This window comes from Colletes latitarsis, chromosome 8, assembly GCF_051014445.1.
Source record: "Colletes latitarsis isolate SP2378_abdomen chromosome 8, iyColLati1, whole genome shotgun sequence".
Lineage (NCBI taxonomy): Eukaryota > Metazoa > Arthropoda > Insecta > Hymenoptera > Colletidae > Colletes > Colletes latitarsis.
This window is the reverse complement of record NC_135141.1, coordinates 2,580,962-2,604,104: the sequence shown is the minus strand read 5'-3', so window position 1 is coordinate 2,604,104 and position 23,143 is coordinate 2,580,962.

The window sequence follows — 23,143 nt, the reverse complement described above, 5'->3', positions numbered from 1 at the left end:
TTTGCCTTCTTTGCACACATGTTGACCTGATCCCGTGTTTTTTCGTGTTTGAGTTACGTAGTAATGTGGTACCACACTGAAACAGTCCACTAAACTTGGTTTCGATGAATATTTTAGAGGATAAAACCGGTTAGGTTTGGGTTAGGTCTGGCTTATGCCCACATCTGGCTCATGATTTTGCCTTCTTTGCATACTTGATGGCCAGATCCTGGGTTTTTTCGGATTTGAATCACGTAGTAATGTGGTACCACACAGTAACAGTCAATACAACCAGGTTTCGATGAATATTTTAGAGGATAACACCGGTTAGGTCTGGGTTAGGTCTGGCTTATGCCCGCATCTGGCTCATGATTTTGCCTTCTTCGCATACTTGTTGGCCAGATCCCGGGTTTTTTCGGGTTTGAGTCACGTAGTAATGTGGTACCACACTGAAACGGCCCATTAAACTTGGTTTCGATCAATATTTTAGAGGATGACACCGGTTAGGTCTGGTTTAGGTCTGGGTTATGCGCGCATCTGGCTCATGATTTTGCCTTCTTTGCATACTTGTTGGCCAGACCCTGGGTTTTTTCGGATTTGAATCACGTCGTAATGTGGTACCACACAGTAGCAGTCAACAAAACCTGGTTTCGATCAATATTTTAGAGGATAAAACCGGTTAGGTCTGGGTTAGGTCTGGCTTATGCCCACATCTGGCTCATGATTTTGCCTTCTTCGCATACTTGTTGACCAGAACCTGGGTTTTTTCGGGTTTGAGTCACGTAGTAATTTGGCACCACACAGTAACAGTCAATTAAACCTCATTTCGATCAATATTTTAGAGGATAAAACCGGTTAGGTCTGGGTTATGCCCGCATCTGGCTCATGATTTTGCCTTCTTCGCATACTTGTTGGCCAGACCCTGGTTTTTTTCTGGTTTGAGTCACGTAGTAATGTGGTACCACACTGAAACAGTCCTTTAAACTTGGTTTCGATCAATATTATAAAGGATGACACCGGTTAGGTCTGGGTAAGGTCTGGGTAATGCGCGCATCTGGTTCATGATTTTGCCTTCTTCGCATAGTTGTTGGCCAGATCCCGGGTTTTTTCGGGTTTGAGTCACGTAGTAATGTGGTACCACACTGAAACGGCCCATTAAACTTGGTTTCGATCAATATTATAAAGGATGACACCGGTTAGGTCTGGGCAAGGTCTGGGTTATGCGCGCATCTGGTTCATGATTTTGCCTTCTTCGCATACTTGTTGGCCAGACCCTGGGTTTTTTCGGATTTGAATCACGTAGTAATGTGGTACCACACAGTAGCAGTCAATAAAGCCTGGTTTCGATCAATATTTTAGAGGATAAAACCGGTTAGGTCTGGGTTAGGTCTGGCTTATGCCCGCATCTGGCTCATAATTTTACCTTCTTCGTATACTTGTTGGCCAGATCCTGGGTTTTTTCGGGTTTGAGTCACGTAGTAATGTGGTACCACACTGAAAAAGTCCATTAAACTTGGTTTCGATCAATATTATAAAGGATGACACCGGTTAGGTCTGGGCAAGGTCTGGGTTATGCGCGCATCTGGTTCATGATTTTGCCTTCTTCGCATACTTGTTGGCCAGACCCTGGGTTTTTTCGGATTTGAATCACGTAGTAATGTGGTACCACACAGTAGCAGTCAATAAAGCCTGGTTTCGATCAATATTTTAGAGGATAAAACCGGTTAGGTTTGGGTTAGGTCTGGCTTATGCCCACTTCTGGCTCATGATTTTGCCTTCTTCGCATACTTGTTGGCCAGAACCTGGGTTTTACCCTGTTTGAATCACGTAGTAATGCGGTACCACAACGAAACAGTCAACTAAACCTGGTTTCGATCAATATTTTAGAGGATAAAAGCGGTTAGGTCTGGGTTAGGTCTGGCTTATGCCCGCATCTGGCTCATGATTTTGCCTTCTTCGCATACTTGTTGGCCAGATCCTGGGTTTTTTCGGATTTGAATCACGTAGTAATGTGGTACCACACTGAAACAGTCCATTAAACTTGGTATCGATCAACATTTTAAAGGATGACACCGGTTAGGTCTGGGTTAGGTCTGGCTTATGCCCGCATCTGGCACATGATTTTGCCATTTTTCCATACTTGTTGGCCAGATTTTGGGTTTTTTCGGATTTGAATCAGGCAGTAATGTGGTACCACACAGTAACAGTCAATAAAACCAGGTTTCAATCGTTATTTTAGGGGATAAATCCGGTTAGGTCTGAGTTAGGTCTGGCTTATGCCCACATCTGGCTCATGATTTTGCCTTCTTCGCATACTTGTTGGCCAGAACCTGGGTTTTTTCGTGTTTGAGTCACGTAGTAATGTGGTACCACACTGAAACAGTCAATTAAAGCTGGCTTCGATCCACATTTTAGAGGATAACACCGGTTAGGTCTGGGTTAGGTCTGCGTTATGCCCGCATCTGGCTCATGATTTTGCCTTCTTCGCATACTTGTTGGCCAGAACCTGGGTTTTTTCGGGTTTGAATCACGTAGTAATGTGGTACCACACAGTAACAGTCAATAAAACCAGGTTTCGATCAATAGTTTAGAGGATAAAACCGGTTAGGTCTGGTTTAGGTCTGGGTTTTGCGCGCATCCGGCTCATGATTTTGCCTTCTTTGCGTACTTGTTGGCCAGATCATGGGTTTTTTCGGATTTGAATCACGTAGTAATGTGGTACCACACAGTAGCAGTCAATAAAACCTGGTTTCGATCAATATTTTAGAGGATAAAACCGGTTAGGTCTGGGTGAGGTCTGGCTTATGCCCACATCTGGCTCATGATTTTGCCTTCTTCGCATACTTGTTGGCCAGAACCTGGGTTTTTTCGGGTTTGAATCACGTAGTAATGTGGTACCACACTGAAACAGTCAATTAAAGCTGGCTTCGATCCACATTTTAGAGGATAACACCGGTTAGGTCTGGGTTAGGTCTCCGTTATGCCCGCATCTGGCTCATGATTTTGCCTCCTTTGCACACATGTTGGCCAGATCCTGAATTTCTTCGGGTTTGAATCACGTAGTAATGTTGTACCACATTGAAACAGTCAATTACAGCTGGTTTCGATCACTATTTTAGAGGATAAAACCGGTTAGGTCTGGGTTAGGCCTGGCTTATGCCCACATCTGGCTCATGATTTTGCATTCTTCGCATACTTGTTGGCCAGATCCTGGGTTTTTTCGGGTTTGAGTCAGGTAGTAATGTGGTACCACACTGAAACAGTCCATAAAACTTGGTTTCGATCAACACTTTAAAGGATGACACCGGTTAGGTCTGGGTTAGGTCTGACTTATGCCCGCATCTGGCTCATGATTTTGCCATCTTTGCATACTTGTTGGCCAGATTTTGGGTTTTTTCGGATTTGAATCACGTAGTAATGTGGTACCACACAGTAACAGTCAATAAAACCAGGTTTCAATCAATATTTTAGAGGATAAAACCGGTTAGGTCCGGTTTAGGTCTGGGTTATGCGCGCATCTGGCTCATGATTTTGCCTTCTTTGCGTACTTGTTGGCCAGATCCTGGGTTTTTTCGGATTTGAATAACGTAGTAATGTGGTACCACACAGTAGCAGTCAATAACACCTGGTTTCGATCAATATTTTAGAGGATAAAACCGGTTAGGTCTGGGTTAGGTCTGGCTTATGCCCACATCTGGCTCATGATTTTGCCTTCTTCGCATACTTGTTGGCCAGAACCTGGGTTTTTTCGTGTTTGAGTCACGTAGTAATGTGTTACCCCACTGAAACAGTCAATTAAAGCTGGCTTCGATCCACATTTTAGAGGATAACACCGGTTAGGTCTGGGTTAGGTCTGCGTTATGCCCGCATCTGGCTCATGATTTTGCCTTCTTCGCATACTTGTTGGCCAGAACCTGGGTTTTTTCGGGTTTGAATCACGTAGTAATGTGGTACCACACAGTAACAGTCAATAAAACCAGGTTTCGATCAATAGTTTAGAGGATAAAACCGGTTAAGTCTGGTTTAGGTCTGGGTTTTGCGCGCATCTGGCTCATGATTTTGCCTTCTTTGCGTACTTGTTGGCCAGATCCTGGGTTTTTTCGGATTTGAATCACGTAGTAATGTGGTACCACACAGTAGCAGTCAATAAAACCTGGTTTCGATCAATATTTTAGAGGATAAAACCGGTTAGGTCTGGGTTAGGTCTGGCTTATGCCCACATCTGGCTCATGATTTTGCCTTCTTCGCATACTTGTTGGCCAGAACCTGGGTTTTTTCGGGTTTGAATCACGTAGTAATGTGGTACCACACTGAAACAGTCAATTAAAGCTGGCTTCGATCCACATTTTAGAGGATAACACCGGTTAGGTCTGGGTTAGGTCTCCGTTATGCCCGCATCTGGCTCATGATTTTACCTTTTCCGCATTCTTGTTGACCAGATCCTAGGTTTTCTGTGGATTGAATCACGTAGTAATGTGGTTCCACACTGAAACAGACAATTAAACCTGGTTTCGATCAATATTTTAGAGGATCACACCGGTTTGGTCTGGGTTAGGTCTGGGTTATGCCCGTATCTGGCACATGATTTTGCCTTCTTCGCATACTTGTTGGCCTGATCCTGCGTTTTTTCGGTTTTGAATCATGTAGTAATGTGGTACCACACAGAAACAGTCAATTAAAGCTGGTTTTGATCCACATTTTAGAGGATAACACCGGTTAGGTCTGGGTTATGCACGCATCTGGCTCATGATTTTGCCTTCTTCGCATACTTGTTGGCCAGATCCCGGGTTTTTTCGTGTTTGAGTTACGTAGTAATGTGGTAACACACTGAAACAGTCCACTAAACTTGGTTTCGATCAATATTTTAAAGGATGACACCGGTTAAGTCTGGGTTAGGTCTGGGTTATGCCCGCATCTGGCTCATGATTTTGCCTTCTTTGCACACATGTTGGCCAGATCCTGAATTTCTTCGGGTTTGAATCACGGTAGTAATGTTGCACCACATTGAAACAGTCAATTAAAGCTTGCTTCGATCACTATTTTTGAGGATAAAACCGGTTAGGTCTGGGTTAGGTCTGGCTTATGCCCACATCTGGCTCATGATTTTGCCTTCTTCGCATACTTGTTGGCCAGATCCTGGGTTTTTTCGGGTTTGAGTCACGTAGTAATGTGGTACCACACTGAAACAGTCCATTAAACTTGGTTTCGATCAACATTTTAAAGGATGACACCGGTTAGGTCTGGGTTAGGTCTGGCTTATGCCCGCATCTGGCTCATGATTTTGCCATCTTTGCATACTTGTTGGCCAGATTTCGGGTTTTTTCGGATTTGAATCACGTAGTAATGTGGTACCACACAGTAACAGTCAATAAAACCAGGTTTCGATCAATAGTTTAGAGGATAAAACCGGTTAGGTCTGTTTTAGGTCTGGGTTATCTGCGCATCTGGCTCATGATTTTGCCTTCTTCGCATACTTGTTGGCCAGATCCTGGGTTTTTTCGGGTTTGAGTCACGTAGTAATGTGGTACCACACTGAAACAGTCCATTAAACTTGGTTTCGATCAACATTTTAAAGGATGACACTGGTTAGGTCTGGGTTAGGTCTGGCTTATGCCCGCATCTGGCTCATGATTTTGCCATCTTTGCATACTTGTTGGCCAGATTTTGGGTTTTTTCGGATTTGAATCACGTAGTAATTTGGCACCACACAGTAACAGTCAATTAAACCTCATTTCGATTAATATTTTAGAGGATAAAACCGGTTAGGTCTGGGTTATGCCCGCATCTGGCTCATGATTTTGCCATCTTTGCATACTTGTTGGCCAGATTTTGGGTTTTTTCGGATTTGAATCACGTAGTAATGTGGTACCACACAGTAACAGTCAATAAAACCAGGTTTCAATCAATATTTTAGAGGATAAAACCGGTTAGGTCCGGTTTAGGTCTGGGTTATGCGCGCATCTGGCTCATGATTTTGCCTTCTTTGCGTACTTGTTGGCCAGATCCTGGGTTTTTTCGGATTTGAATAACGTAGTAATGTGGTACCACACAGTAGCAGTCAATAACACCTGGTTTCGATCAATATTTTAGAGGATAAAACCGGTTAGGTCTGGGTTAGGTCTGGCTTATGCCCACATCTGGCTCATGATTTTGCCTTCTTCGCATACTTGTTGGCCAGAACCTGGGTTTTTTCGTGTTTGAGTCACGTAGTAATGTGTTACCCCACTGAAACAGTCAATTAAAGCTGGCTTCGATCCACATTTTAGAGGATAACACCGGTTAGGTCTGGGTTAGGTCTGCGTTATGCCCGCATCTGGCTCATGATTTTGCCTTCTTCGCATACTTGTTGGCCAGAACCTGGGTTTTTTCGGGTTTGAATCACGTAGTAATGTGGTACCACACAGTAACAGTCAATAAAACCAGGTTTCGATCAATAGTTTAGAGGATAAAACCGGTTAAGTCTGGTTTAGGTCTGGGTTTTGCGCGCATCTGGCTCATGATTTTGCCTTCTTTGCGTACTTGTTGGCCAGATCCTGGGTTTTTCCGGATTTGAATCACGTAGTAATGTGGTACCACACAGTAGCAGTCAATAAAACCTGGTTTCGATCAATATTTTAGAGGATAAAACCGGTTAGGTCTGGGTTAGGTCTGGCTTATGCCCACATCTGGCTCATGATTTTGCCTTCTTCGCATACTTGTTGGCCAGAACCTGGGTTTTTTCGGGTTTGAATCACGTAGTAATGTGGTACCACACTGAAACAGTCAATTAAAGCTGGCTTCGATCCACATTTTAGAGGATAACACCGGTTAGGTCTGGGTTAGGTCTCCGTTATGCCCGCATCTGGCTCATGATTTTACCTTTTCCGCATTCTTGTTGACCAGATCCTAGGTTTTCTGTGGATTGAATCACGTAGTAATGTGGTTCCACACTGAAACAGACAATTAAACCTGGTTTCGATCAATATTTTAGAGGATCACACCGGTTTGGTCTGGGTTAGGTCTGGGTTATGCCCGTATCTGGCACATGATTTTGCCTTCTTCGCATACTTGTTGGCCTGATCCTGCGTTTTTTCGGTTTTGAATCATGTAGTAATGTGGTACCACACAGAAACAGTCAATTAAAGCTGGTTTTGATCCACATTTTAGAGGATAACACCGGTTAGGTCTGGGTTATGCACGCATCTGGCTCATGATTTTGCCTTCTTCGCATACTTGTTGGCCAGATCCCGGGTTTTTTCGTGTTTGAGTTACGTAGTAATGTGGTAACACACTGAAACAGTCCACTAAACTTGGTTTCGATCAATATTTTAAAGGATGACACCGGTTAAGTCTGGGTTAGGTCTGGGTTATGCCCGCATCTGGCTCATGATTTTGCCTTCTTTGCACACATGTTGGCCAGATCCTGAATTTCTTCGGGTTTGAATCACGGTAGTAATGTTGCACCACATTGAAACAGTCAATTAAAGCTTGCTTCGATCACTATTTTTGAGGATAAAACCGGTTAGGTCTGGGTTAGGTCTGGCTTATGCCCACATCTGGCTCATGATTTTGCCTTCTTCGCATACTTGTTGGCCAGATCCTGGGTTTTTTCGGGTTTGAGTCACGTAGTAATGTGGTACCACACTGAAACAGTCCATTAAACTTGGTTTCGATCAACATTTTAAAGGATGACACCGGTTAGGTCTGGGTTAGGTCTGGCTTATGCCCGCATCTGGCTCATGATTTTGCCATCTTTGCATACTTGTTGGCCAGATTTCGGGTTTTTTCGGATTTGAATCACGTAGTAATGTGGTACCACACAGTAACAGTCAATAAAACCAGGTTTCGATCAATAGTTTAGAGGATAAAACCGGTTAGGTCTGTTTTAGGTCTGGGTTATCTGCGCATCTGGCTCATGATTTTGCCTTCTTCGCATACTTGTTGGCCAGATCCTGGGTTTTTTCGGGTTTGAGTCACGTAGTAATGTGGTACCACACTGAAACAGTCCATTAAACTTGGTTTCGATCAACATTTTAAAGGATGACACTGGTTAGGTCTGGGTTAGGTCTGGCTTATGCCCGCATCTGGCTCATGATTTTGCCATCTTTGCATACTTGTTGGCCAGATTTTGGGTTTTTTCGGATTCGAATCACGTAGTAATGTGGTACCACACAGTAACAGTCAATAAAACCAGGTTTCAATCAATATTTCAGAGGATAAAACCGGTTAGGTCCGGTTTAGGTCTGGGTTATGCGCGCATCTGGCTCATGATTTTGCCTTCTTTGCGTACTTGTGGGCCAGATCCTGGGTTTTTTCGGATTTGAATCACGTAGTAATGTGGTACCACACAGTAGCAGTCAACAAAACCTGGTTTCGATCAATATTTTAGAGGATAAAACCGGTTAGGTCTGGGTTAGGTCTGGCTTATGCCCACATCTGGCTCATGATTTTGCCTTCTTCGCATACTTGTTGGCCAGAACCTGGGTTTTTTCGGGTTTGAGTCACGTAGTAACGTGGTACCACCCTGAAACAGTCAATTAAAGCTGGCTTCGATCCACATTTTAGAGTATAACACCGGTTAGGTCTGGGTTAGGTCTGCGTTATGCCCGCATCTGGCTCATGATTTTACCTTTTCCGCATTCTTGTTGGCCAGATCCTAGGTATTCTGTGGATTGAATCACGTAGTAATGTGGTTCCACACTGAAACAGACAATTAAACCTGGTTTCGATCAATATTTTAGAGGATCACACCGGTTTTGTCTGGGTTAGGTCTGGGTTATGCCCGTATCTGGCACATGATTTTGCCTTCTTCGCATACTTGTTGGCCTGATCCTGGGTTTTTTCGGTTTTGAGTCACGTAGTAATGTGGTACCACACTGAAACAGTCCATTAAACTTGGTTTCGATCAACATTTTAGAGGATAACACCGGTTAGGTCTGGGTTAGGTCTGGGTTATGCACGCATCTGGCTCATGATTTTGCCTTCTTCGCATACTTGTTGGCCAGATCCCGGGTTTTTTCGTGTTTGAGTCACGTAGTAATGTGGTACCACACTGAAACAGTCAATTAAAGCTGGCTTCGATCCACATTTTAGAGGATAACACCGGTTAGGTCTGGGTTAGGTATGCGTTATGCCCGCATCTGGGTCATGATTTTGCCTTCTTCGCATACTTGTTGGCCAGAACCTGTGTTTTTTCGGGTTTGAGTCACGTAGTAATGTGGTACCACACTGAAACAGTCAATTAAAACTGGCTTCGATCCACATTTTAGAGGATAACACCGGTTAGGTCTGGGTTAGGTCTGCGTTATGCCCGCATCTGGCTCATGATTTTACATTTTCCGCATTCTTGTTGGCCAGATCCTAGGTTTTCTGTGGATTGAATCACGTAGTAATGTGGTTCCACACTGAAACAAACAATTAAACCTGGTTTCGATCAATATTTTAGAGGATCACACCGGTTTGGTCTGGGTTAGGTCTGGGTTATGCCCGTATCTGGCACATGATTTTGCATTCTTCGCATACTTGTTGGCCTGATCCTGGGTTTTTTCGGTTTTGAATCACGTATTAATGTGGTACCACACAGGAACAGTCAACTAAAGCTGGTTTTGATCCACATTTTAGAGGATAACACCGGTTAGGTCTGGGTTGGGTCTGGGTTATGCACGCATCTGGCTCATGATTTTGCCTTCTTCGCATACTTGTTGGCCAGATCCCGGGTTTTTTCGTGTTTGAGTTACGTAGTAATGTGGTAACACACTGAAACAGTCCACTAAACTTGGTTTCGATCAATATTTTAAAGGATGACACCGGTTAAGTCTGGGTTAGGTCTGGGTTATGCCCGCATCTGGCTCATGATTTTGCCTTCTTTGCACACATGTTGGCCAGATCCTGAATTTCTTCGGGTTTGAATCACGTAGTAATGTTGTACCACATTGAAACAGTCAATTACAGCTGGTTTCGCTCACTATTTTAGAGGATAAAACCGGTTAGGTCTGGGTTAGGCCTGGCTTATGCCCACATCTGGCTCATGATTTTGCATTCTTCGCATACTTGTTGGCCAGATCCTGGGTTTTTTCGGGTTTGAGTCAGGTAATAATGTGGTACCACACTGAAACAGTCCATTAAACTTGGTTTCGATCAACACTTTAAAGGATGACACCGGTTAGGTCTGGGTTAGGTCTGACTTATGCCCGCATCTGGCTCATGATTTTGCCATCTTTGCATACTTGTTGGCCAGATTTCGGGTTTTTTCGGATTTGAATCACGTAGTAATGTGGTACCACACAGTAACAGTCAATAAAACCAGGTTTCGATCAATAGTTTAGAGGATAAAACCGGTTAGGTCTGTTTTAGGTCTGGGTTATCTGCGCATCTGGCTCATGATTTTGCCTTCTTCGCATACTTGTTGGCCAGATCCTGGGTTTTTTCGGGTTTGAGTCACGTAGTAATGTGGTACCACACTGAAACAGTCCATTAAACTTGGTTTCGATCAACATTTTAAAGGATGACACTGGTTAGGTCTGGGTTAGGTCTGGCTTATGCCCGCATCTGGCTCATGATTTTGCCATCTTTGCATACTTGTTGGCCAGATTTTGGGTTTTTTCGGATTTGAATCACGTAGTAATTTGGCACCACACAGTAACAGTCAATTAAACCTCATTTCGATTAATATTTTAGAGGATAAAACCGGTTAGGTCTGGTTTAGGTCTGGGTTATGCGCGCATCTGGCTCATGATTTTGCCTTCTTTGCGTACTTGTTGGCCAGATCCTGGGTTTTTTCGGATTTGAATCACGTAGTAATGTGGTACCCCACAGTAGCAGTCAATAAAACCTGGTTTCGATCAATATTTTAGAGGATAAAACCGGTTAGGTCTGGGTTAGGTCTGGCTTATGCCCACATCTGGCTCATGATTTTGCCTTCTTCGCATACTTGTTGGCCAGAACCTGGGTTTTTTCGGGTTTGAATCACGTAGTAATGTGGTACCACACTGAAACAGTCAATTAAAGCTGGCTTCGATCCACATTTTAGAGGATAACACCGGTTTGGTCTGGGTTAGGTCTGGGTTATGCCCGTATCTGGCACATGATTTTGCCTTCTTCGCATACTTGTTGGCCTGATCCTGGGTTTTTTCGGTTTTGAATCATGTAGTAATGTGGTACCACACAGAAACAGTCAATTAAAGCTGGTTTTGATCCACATTTTAGAGGATAACACCCGTTAGGTCTGGGTTAGGTCTGGGTTATGCACGCATCTGGCTCATGATTTTGCCTTCTTCGCATACTTGTTGGCCAGATCCCAGGTTTTTTCGTGTTTGAGTTACGTAGTAATGTGGTAACACTCTGAAACAGTCCACTAAACTTGGTTTCGATCAATATTTTAAAGGATGACACCGGTTAAGTCTGGGTTAGGTCTGGCTTATGCCCGCATCTGGCTCATGATTTTGCCTTCTTTGCACACATGTTAGCCAGATCCTGAATTTCTTCGGGTTTGAATCACGTAGTAATGTTGCACCACATTGAAACAGTCAATTAAAACGTGTTTCGATCACTATTTTTGAGGATAAAACCGGTTAGGTCTGGGTTAGGTCTGGCTTATGCCCACATCTGGCTCATGATTTTGCCTTCTTCGCATACTTGTTGGCCAGATCCTTGGTTTTTTTTCGGGTTTGAGTCACGTAGTAATGTGGTACCACACTGAAACAGTCCATTAAACTTGGTTTCGATCAACATTTTAAAGGATGACACCGGTTAAGTCTGGGTTAGGTCTGACTTATGCCCGCATCTGGCTCATGATTTTGCCATCTTTGCATACTTGTTGGCCAGATTTTGGGTTTTTTCGGATTTGAATCACGTAGTAATGTGGTACCACACAGTAACAGTCATTAAAACCAGGTTACGATCAATAGTTTAGAGGATAAAACCGGTTAGGTCTGGGTTAAGTCTGGCTTATGCCCGCATCTGGCTCATGATTTTGCCTTCTGCGCATACTTGTTGGCCAGATCCTGGGTATCCTCGAATTTGAATCACGTAGTAATGTTGTACCACATTGAAACAGTCAATTAAAGCTGGTTTCGATCAATATTTTACAGGATAAGACCGGTTAGGTCTGGGTTAGGTCTGAGTTATGCACGCATCTGGCTCATGATTTTGCCTTCTTCGCATACTTGTTGGCCAGAACCTGGGTTTTTTCGGGTTTGAATCACGTAGTAATGTGGTACCACACAGTAACAGTCAATAAAACCATTTTTCCATCAATAGTTTAGAGGATAAAACCGGTTAGGTCTGGTTTAGGTCTGGGTTATGCGCGCATCTGGCTCATGATTTTGCCTTCTTTGCGTACTTGTTGGCCAGACCCTGGGTTTTTTCGGATTTGAATCACGTAGTAATGTGGTACCACACAGTAGCAGTCAATAAAACCTGGCTTCGATCAATATTTTAGAGGATAAAACCGGTTAGGTCTGGGTTAGGTCTGGCTTATACCCACATCTGGCTCATGATTTTGCCTTCTTCGCATACTTGTTGGCCAGAACCTGGGTTTTTTCGGGATTGAGTCACGTAGTAATGTGGTACCACACTGAGACAGTCCATTAAACTTGGTTTCGATCAACATTTTAAAGGATGACACCGGTTAGGTCTGGGTTAGGTCTGGCTTATGCCCGCATCTGGCACATGATTTTGCCATTTTTCCATACTTGTTGGCCAGATTTTGGGTTCTTTCAGATTTGAATCAGGTAGTAATGTGGTACCACACAGTAACAGTCAATAAAACCAGGTTTCAATCAATATTTTAGGGGATAAAACCGGTTAGGTCTGGGTTAGGTCTGGCTTATGCCCACATCTGGCTCATGATTTTGCCTTCTTCGCATACTTGTTGGCCAGAACCTGGGTTTTTTCGTGTTTGAGTCACGTAGTAATGTGGTACCACACTGAAACAGTCAATTAAAGCTGGCTTCGATCCACATTTTAGAGGATAACACCGGTTAGGTCTGGGTTAGGTCTGCGTTATGCCCGCATCTGGCTCATGATTTTGCCTTCTTCGCATACTTGTTGGCCAGAACCTGGGTTTTTTCGGGTTTGAATCACGTAGTAATGTGGTACCACACAGTAACAGTCAATAAAACCATGTTTCGATCCATAGTTTAGAGGATAAAACCGGTTAGGTCTGGTTTAGGTCTGGGTTTTGCGCGCATCTGGCTCATGATTTTGCCTTCTTTGCGTACTTGTTGGCCAGATCCTGGGTTTTTTCGGATTTGAATCACGTAGTAATGTGGTACCACACAGTAGCAGTCAATAAAACCTGGTTTCGATCAATATTTTAGAGGATAAAACCGGTTAGGTCTGCGTTAGGTCTGGCTTATGGCCACATCTGGCTCATGATTTTGCCTTCTTCGCATACTTGTTGGCCAGAACCTGGGTTTTTTCGGGTTTGAATCACGTAGTAATGTGGTACCACACTGAAACAGTCAATTAAAGCTGGCTTCGATCCACATTTTAGAGGATAACACCGGTTAGGTCTGGGTTAGGTCTGGGTTAGGTCTCCGTTATGCCCGCATCTGGCTCATGATTTTACCTTTTCCGCATTCTTGTTGACCAGATCCTAGGTTTTCTGTGGATTGAATCACGTAGTAATGTGGTTCCACACTGAAACAGACAATTAAACCTGGTTTCGATCAATATTTTAGAGGATCACACCGGTTAGGTCTGGGTTAGGTCTGGGTTATGCCCGTATCTGGCACATGATTTTGCCTTCTTCGCATACTTGTTGGCCTGATCCTGGGTTTTTTCGGTTTTGAATCATGTAGTAATGTGGTACCACACAGAAACAGTCAATTAAAGCTGGTTTTGATCCACATTTTAGAGGATAACACCGGTTAGGTCTGGGTTAGGTCTGGGTTATGCACGCATCTGGCTCATGATTTTGCCTTCTTCGCATACTTGTTGGCCAGATCCCGGGTTTTTTCGTGTTTGAGTTACGTAGTAATGTGGTAACACACTGAAACAGTCCACTAAACTTGGTTTCGATCAATATTTTAAAGGATGACACCGGTTAAGTCTGGGTTAGGTCTGGGTTATGCCCGCATCTGGCTCATGATTTTGCCTTCTTTGCACACATGTTGGCCAGATCCTGAATTTCTTCGGGTTTGAATCACGTAGTAATGTTGCACCACATTGAAACAGTCAATTAAAGCTTGTTTCGATCACTATTTTTGAGGATAAAACCGGTTAGGTCTGGGTTAGGTCTGGCTTATGCCCACATCTGGCTCATGATTTTGCCTTCTTCGCATACTTGTTGGCCAGATCCTGGGTTTTTTCGGGTTTGAGTCACGTAGTAATGTGGTACCACACTGAAACAGTCCATTAAACTTGGTTTCGATCAACATTTTAAAGGATGACACCGGTTAGGTCTGGGTTAGGTCTGGCTTATGCCCGCATCTGGCTCATGATTTTGCCATCTTTGCATACTTGTTGGCCAGATTTCGGGTTTTTTCGGATTTGAATCACGTAGTAATGTGGTACCACACAGTAACAGTCAATAAAACCAGGTTTCGATCAATAGTTTAGAGGATAAAACCGGTTAGGTCTGTTTTAGGTCTGGGTTATCTGCGCATCTGGCTCATGATTTTGCCTTCTTCGCATACTTGTTGGCCAGATCCTGGGTTTTTTCGGGTTTGAGTCACGTAGTAATGTGGTACCACACTGAAACAGTCCATTAAACTTGGTTTCGATCAACATTTTAAAGGATGACACCGGTTAGGTCTGGGTTAGGTCTGGCTTATGCCCGCATCTGGCTCATGATTTTGCCATCTTTGCATACTTGTTGGCCAGATTTTGGGTTTTTTCGGATTTGAATCACGTAGTAATGTGGTACCACACAGTAACAGTCAATAAAACCAGGTTTCAATCAATATTTTAGAGGATAAAACCGGTTAGGTCCGGTTTAGGTCTGGGTTATGCGCGCATCTGGCTCATGATTTTGCCTTCTTTGCGTACTTGTGGGCCAGATCCTGGGTTTTTTCGGATTTGAATCACGTAGTAATGTGGTACCACACAGTAGCAGTCAATAAAACCTGGTTTCGATCAATATTTTAGAGGATAAAACCGGTTAGGTCTGGGTTAGGTCTGGCTTATGCCCACATCTGGCTCATGATTTTGCCTTCTTCGCATACTTGTTGGCCAGAACCTGTGTTTTTTCGGGTTTGAGTCATGTAGTAATGTGGTACCACACTGAAACAGTCAATTAAAGCTGGCTTCGATCCACATTTTAGAGGATAACACCGGTTAGGTCTGGGTTAGGTCTGCGTTATGCCCGCATCTGGCTCATGATATTACATTTTCCGCATTCTTGTTGGCCAGATCCTAGGTTTTCTGTGGATTGAATCACGTAGTAATGTGGTTCCACACTGAAACAGACAATTAAACCTGGTTTCGATCAATATTTTAGAGGATCACACCGGTTTGGTCTGGGTTAGGTCTGGGTTATGCCCGTATCTGGCACATGATTTTGCATTCTTCGCATACTTGTTGGCCTGATCCTGGGTTTTTTCGGTTTTGAATCACGTATTAATGTGGTACCACACAGGAACAGTCAATTAAAGCTGGTTTTGATCCACATTTTAGAGGATAACACCGGTTAGGTCTGGGTTAGGTCTGGGTTATGCACGCATCTGGCTCATGATTTTGCCTTCTTCGCATACTTGTTGGCCAGATCCCGGGTTTTTTCGAGTTTGAGTTACGTAGTAATATGGTAACACACTGAAACAGTCCACTAAACTTGGTTTCGATCAATATTTTAAAGGATGACACCGGTTAAGTCTGGGTTAGGTCTGGGTTATGCCCGCATCTGGCTCATGATTTTGCCTTCTTTGCACACATGTTGGCCAGATCCTGAATTTCTTCGGGATTGAATCACGTAGTAATGTTGTACCACATTGAAACAGTCAATTACAGCTGGTTTCGATCACTATTTTAGAGGATAAAACCGGTTAGGTCTGGGTTAGGCCTGGCTTATGCCCACATCTGGCTCATGATTTTGCATTCTTCGCATACTTGTTGGCCAGATCCTGGGTTTTTTGCGGGTTTGAGTCAGGTAATAATGTGGTACCACACTGAAACAGTCCATTAAACTTGGTTTCGATCAACACTTTAAAGGATGACACCGGTTAGGTCTGGGTTAGGTCTGACTTATGCCCGCATCTGGCTCATGATTTTGCCATCTTTGCATACTTGTTGGCCAGATTTTGGGTTTTTTCGGATTTGAATCACGTTGTAATGTGGTACCACACAGTAACAGTCAATAAAACCAGGTTTCAATCAATATTTTAGAGGATAAAACCGGTTAGGTCTGGGTTAGGTCTGGCATATGCCCACATCTGGCTCATGATTTTGCCTTCTTCGCATACTTGTTGGCCAGAACCTGGGGTTTTTCGTGTTTGAGTCACGTAGTAATGTGGTACCCCACTGAAACAGTCAATTAAAGCTGGCTTCGATCCACATTTTAGAGGATAACACCGGTTAGGTCTGGGTTAGGTCTGCGTTATGCCCGCATCTGGCTCATGATTTTGCCTTCTTCGCATACTTGTTGGCCAGAACCTGGGTTTTTTCGGGTTTGAATCACGTAGTGATGTGGTACCACACAGTAACAGTCAATAAAACCAGGTTTCGATCAATAGTTTAGAGGATAATATCGGTTAGGTCTGGTTTAGGTCTGGGTTATGCGCGCATCTGGCTCATGATTTTGCCTTCTTTGCGTACTTGTTGGCCAGATCCTGGGTTTTTTCGGATTTGAATCACGTAGTAATGTGGTACCACACAGTAGCAGTCAATAAAACCAGGTTTCGATCAATATTTTAGAGGATAAAACCGGTTAGGTCTGGGTTATGCCCACATCTGGCTCATGATTTTGCCTTCTTCGCATACTTGTTAGCCAGAACCTGGGTTTTTTCGGGTTTGAATCACGTAGTAATGTGGTACCACACTGAAACAGTCAATTAAAGCTGGCTTCGATCCACATTTTAGAGGATAACACCGGTTTGGTCTGGGTTAGGTCTGGGTTATGCCCGTATCTGGCACATGATTTTGCCTTCTTCGCATACTTGTTGGCCTGATCCTGGGTTTTTTCGGTTTTGAATCATGTAGTAATGTGGTACCACACAGAAACAGTCAATTAAAGCTGGTTTTGATCCACATTTTAGAGGATAACACCCGTTAGGTCTGGGTTAGGTCTGGGTTATGCACGCATCTGGCTCATGATTTTGCCATCTTTGCATACTTGTTGGCCAGATTTTGGGTTTTTTCGGATTTGAATCACGTAGTAATGTGGTACCACACAGTAACAGTCAATAAAACCAGGTTACGATCAATAGTTTAGAGGATAAAACCGGTTAGGTCTGGGTTAGGTCTGGCTTATGCCCGCATCTGGCTCATGATTTTGCCTTCTTTGCACACATGTTGGCCAGATCCTGAATTTCTTCGGGTTTGAATCACGTAGTAATGTTGCACCACATTGAAACAGTCAATTAAAACGTGTTTCGATCACTATTTTTGAGGATAAAACCGGTTAGGTCTGGGTTAGGTCTGGCTTATGCCCACATCTGGCTCATGATTTTGCCTTCTTCGCATACTTGTTGGCCAGATCCTGGGTTTTTTCGGTTTTGAATCATGTAGTAATGTGGTACCACACAGAAACAGTCAATTAAAGCTGGTTTTGATCCACATTTTAGAGGATAACACCCGTTAGGTCTGGGTTAGGTCTGGGTTATGCACGCATCTGGCTCATGATTTTGCCATCTTTGCATACTTGTTGGCCAGAACCTGGGGTTTTTCGTGTTTGAGTCACATAGTAATGTGGTACCCCACTGAAACAGTCAATTAAAGCTGGCTTCGATCCACATTTTAGAGGATAACACCGGTTAGGTCTGGGTTAGGTCTGCGTTATGCCCGCATCTGGCTCATGATTTTGCCTTCTTCGCATACTTGTTGGCCAGAACCTGGGTTTTTTCGGGTTTGAATCACGTAGTAATGTGGTACCACACTGAAACAGTCAATTAAAGCTGGCTTCGATCCACATTTTAGAGGATAACACCGGTTTGGTCTGGGTTAGGTCTGGGTTATGCCCGTATCTGGCACATGATTTTGCCTTCTTCGCATACTTGTTGGCCTGATCCTGGGTTTTTTCGGTTTTGAATCATGTAGTAATGTGGTACCACACAGAAACAGTCAATTAAAGCTGGTTTTGATCCACATTTTAGAGGATAACACCCGTTAGGTCTGGGTTAGGTCTGGGTTATGCACGCATCTGGCTCATGATTTTGCCATCTTTGCATACTTGTTGGCCAGATTTTGGGTTTTTTCGGATTTGAATCACGTAGTAATGTGGTACCACACAGTAACAGTCAATAAAACCAGGTTACGATCAATAGTTTAGAGGATAAAACCGGTTAGGTCTGGGTTAGGTCTGGCTTATGCCCACATCTGGCTCATGATTTTGCCTTCTTCGCATACTTGTTGGCCAGATCCTGGGTTTTTTCGGGTTTGAGTCACGTAGTAATGTGGTACCACACTGAAACAGTCCATTAAACTTGGTTTCGATCAACATTTTAAAGGATGACACCGGTTAGGTCTGGGTTAGGTCTGGCTTATGCCCGCATCTGGCTCATGATTTTGCCATCTTTGCATACTTGTTGGCCAGATTTCGGGTTTTTTCGGATTTGAATCACGTAGTAATGTGGTACCACACAGTAACAGTCAATAAAACCAGGTTTCGATCAATAGTTTAGAGGATAAAACCGGTTAGGTCTGTTTTAGGTCTGGGTTATCTGCGCATCTGGCTCATGATTTTGCCTTCTTCGCATACTTGTTGGCCAGATCCTGGGTTTTTTCGGGTTTGAGTCACGTAGTAATGTGGTACCACACTGAAACAGTCCATTAAACTTGGTTTCGATCAACATTTTAAAGGATGACACCGGTTAGGTCTGGGTTAGGTCTGGCTTATGCCCGCATCTGGCTCATGATTTTGCCATCTTTGCATACTTGTTGGCCAGATTTTGGGTTTTTTCGGATTTGAATCACGTAGTAATGTGGTACCACACAGTAACAGTCAATAAAACCAGGTTTCAATCAATATTTTAGAGGATAAAACCGGTTAGGTCCGGTTTAGGTCTGGGTTATGCGCGCATCTGGCTCATGATTTTGCCTTCTTTGCGTACTTGTGGGCCAGATCCTGGGTTTTTTCGGATTTGAATCACGTAGTAATGTGGTACCACACAGTAGCAGTCAATAAAACCTGGTTTCGATCAATATTTTAGAGGATAAAACCGGTTAGGTCTGGGTTAGGTCTGGCTTATGCCCACATCTGGCTCATGATTTTGCCTTCTTCGCATACTTGTTGGCCAGAACCTGTGTTTTTTCGGGTTTGAGTCATGTAGTAATGTGGTACCACACTGAAACAGTCAATTAAAGCTGGCTTCGATCCACATTTTAGAGGATAACACCGGTTAGGTCTGGGTTAGGTCTGCGTTATGCCCGCATCTGGCTCATGATATTACATTTTCCGCATTCTTGTTGGCCAGATCCTAGGTTTTCTGTGGATTGAATCACGTAGTAATGTGGTTCCACACTGAAACAGACAATTAAACCTGGTTTCGATCAATATTTTAGAGGATCACACCGGTTTGGTCTGGGTTAGGTCTGGGTTATGCCCGTATCTGGCACATGATTTTGCATTCTTCGCTTACTTGTTGGCCTGATCCTGGGTTTTTTCGGTTTTGAATCACGTATTAATGTGGTACCACACAGGAACAGTCAATTAAAGCTGGTTTTGATCCACATTTTAGAGGATAACACCGGTTAGGTCTGGGTTAGGTCTGGGTTATGCACGCATCTGGCTCATGATTTTGCCTTCTTCGCATACTTGTTGGCCAGATCCCGGGTTTTTTCGAGTTTGAGTTACGTAGTAATATGGTAACACACTGAAACAGTCCACTAAACTTGGTTTCGATCAATATTTTAAAGGATGACACCGGTTAAGTCTGGGTTAGGTCTGGGTTATGCCCGCATCTGGCTCATGATTTTGCCTTCTTTGCACACATGTTGGCCAGATCCTGAATTTCTTCGGGATTGAATCACGTAGTAATGTTGTACCACATTGAAACAGTCAATTACAGCTGGTTTCGATCACTATTTTAGAGGATAAAACCGGTTAGGTCTGGGTTAGGCCTGGCTTATGCCCACATCTGGCTCATGATTTTGCATTCTTCGCATACTTGTTGGCCAGATCCTGGGTTTTTTGCGGGTTTGAGTCAGGTAATAATGTGGTACCACACTGAAACAGTCCATTAAACTTGGTTTCGATCAACACTTTAAAGGATGACACCGGTTAGGTCTGGGTTAGGTCTGGCTTATGCCCGCATCTGGCTCATGATTTTGCCTTCTTTGCACACATGTTGGCCAGATCCTGAATTTCTTCGGGTTTGAATCACGTAGTAATGTTGCACCACATTGAAACAGTCAATTAAAACGTGTTTCGATCACTATTTTTGAGGATAAAACCGGTTAGGTCTGGGTTAGGTCTGGCTTATGCCCACATCTGGCTCATGATTTTGCCTTCTTCGCATACTTGTTGGCCAGATCCTTGGTTTTTTTTCGGGTTTGAGTCACGTAGTAATGTGGTACCACACTGAAACAGTCCATTAAACTTGGTTTCGATCAACATTTTAAAGGATGACACCGGTTAAGTCTGGGTTAGGTCTGGCTTATGCCCGCATCTGGCTCATGATTTTGCCATCTTTGCATACTTGTTGGCCAGATTTTGGGTTTTTTCGGATTTGAATCACGTAGTAATGTGGTACCACACAGTAACAGTCAATAAAACCAGGTTACGATCAATAGTTTAGAGGATAAAACCGGTTAGGTCTGGGTTAGGTCTGGCTTATGCCCGCATCTGGCTCATGATTTTGCCTTCTGCGCATACTTGTTGGCCAGATCCTGGGTTTTCTCGAATTTGAATCACGTAGTAATGTTGTACCACATTGAAACAGTCAATTAAAGCTGGTTTCGATCAATATTTTACAGGATAAGACCGGTTAGGTCTGGGTTAGGTCTGAGTTATGCACGCATCTGGCTCATGATTTTGCCTTCTTCGCATACTTGTTGGCCAGAACCTGGGTTTTTACGGGTTTGAATCACGTAGTAATGTGGTACCACACAGTAACAGTCAATAAAACCATTTTTCCATCAATAGTTTAGAGGATAAAACCGGTTAGGTCTGGTTTAGGTCTGGGTTATGCGCGCATCTGGCTCATGATTTTGCCTTCTTTGCGTACTTGTTGGCCAGACCCTGGGTTTTTTCAGATTTGAATCACGTAGTAATGTGGTACCACACAGTAGCAGTCAATAAAACCTGGCTTCGATCAATATTTTAGAGGATAAAACCGGTTAGGTCTGGGTTAGGTCTGGCTTATGCCCACATCTGGCTCATGATTTTGCCTTCTTCGCATACTTGTTGGCCAGAACCTGGGTTTTTTCGGGATTGAGTCACGTAGTAATGTGGTACCACACTGAGACTGTCCATTAAACTTGGTTTCGATCAACATTTTAAAGGATGACACCGGTTAGGTCTGGGTTAGGTCTGGCTTATGCCCGCATCTGGCACATGATTTTGCCATTTTTCCATACTTGTTGGCCAGATTTTGGGTTCTTTCGGATTTGAATCAGGTAGTAACGTGGTACCACACAGTAACAGTCAATAAAACCAGGTTTCAATCAATATTTTAGGGGATAAAACCGGTTAGGTCTGGGTTAGGTCTGGCTTATGCCCACATCTGGCTCATGATTTTGCCTTCTTCGCATACTTGTTGGCCAGAACCTGGGTTTTTTCGTGTTTGAGTCACGTAGTAATGTGGTACCACACTGAAACAGTCAATTAAAGCTGGCTTCGATCCACATTTTAGAGGATAACACCGGTTAGGTCTGGGTTAGGTCTGCGTTATGCCCGCATCTGGCTCATGATTTTGCCTTCTTCGCATACTTGTTGGCCAGAACCTGGGTTTTTTCGGGTTTGAATCACGTAGTAATGTGGTACCACACAGTAACAGTCAATAAAACCAGGTTTCGATCCATAGTTTAGAGGATAAAACCGGTTAGGTCTGGTTTAGGTCTGGGTTTTGCGCGCATCTGGCTCATGATTTTGCCTTCTTTGCGTACTTGTTGGCCAGATCCTGGGTTTTTTCGGATTTGAGTCACGTAGTAATGTGGTACCACACTGAAACAGTCCATTAAACTTGGTTTCGATCAACATTTTAAAGGATGACACCGGTTAAGTCTGGGTTAGGTCTGGCTTATGCCCGCATCTGGCTCATGATTTTGCCATCTTTGCATACTTGTTGGCCAGATTTTGGGTTTTTTCGGATTTGAATCACGTAGTAATGTGGTACCACACAGTAACAGTCAATTAAAGCTGGCTTCGATCCACATTTTAGAGGATAACACCGGTTAGGTCTGGGTTAGGTCTGGGTTAGGTCTCCGTTATGCCCGCATCTGGCTCATGATTTTACCTTTTCCGCATTCTTGTTGACCAGATCCTAGGTTTTCTGTGGATTGAATCACGTAGTAATGTGGTTCCACACTGAAACAGACAATTAAACCTGGTTTCGATCAATATTTTAGAGGATCACACCGGTTTGGTCTGGGTTAGGTCTGGCTTATGCCCACATCTGGCTCATGATTTTGCCTTCTTCGCATACTTGTTGGCCAGATTTTGGGTTTTTTCGGATTTGAATCACGTAGTAATGTGGTACCACACAGTAACAGTCAATAAAACCAGGTTACGATCAATAGTTTAGAGGATAAAACCGGTTAGGTCTGGGTTAGGTCTGGCTTATGCCCGCATCTGGCTCATGATTTTGCCTTCTGCGCATACTTGTTGGCCAGATCCTGGGTTTTCTCGAATTTGAATCACGTAGTAATGTTGTACCACATTGAAACAGTCAATTAAAGCTGGTTTCGATCAATATTTTACAGGATAAGACCGGTTAGGTCTGGGTTAGGTCTGAGTTATGCACGCATCTGGCTCATGATTTTGCCTTCTTCGCATACTTGTTGGCCAGAACCTGGGTTTTTTCGGGTTTGAATCACGTAGTAATGTGGTACCACACAGTAACAGTCAATAAAACCATTTTTCCATCAATAG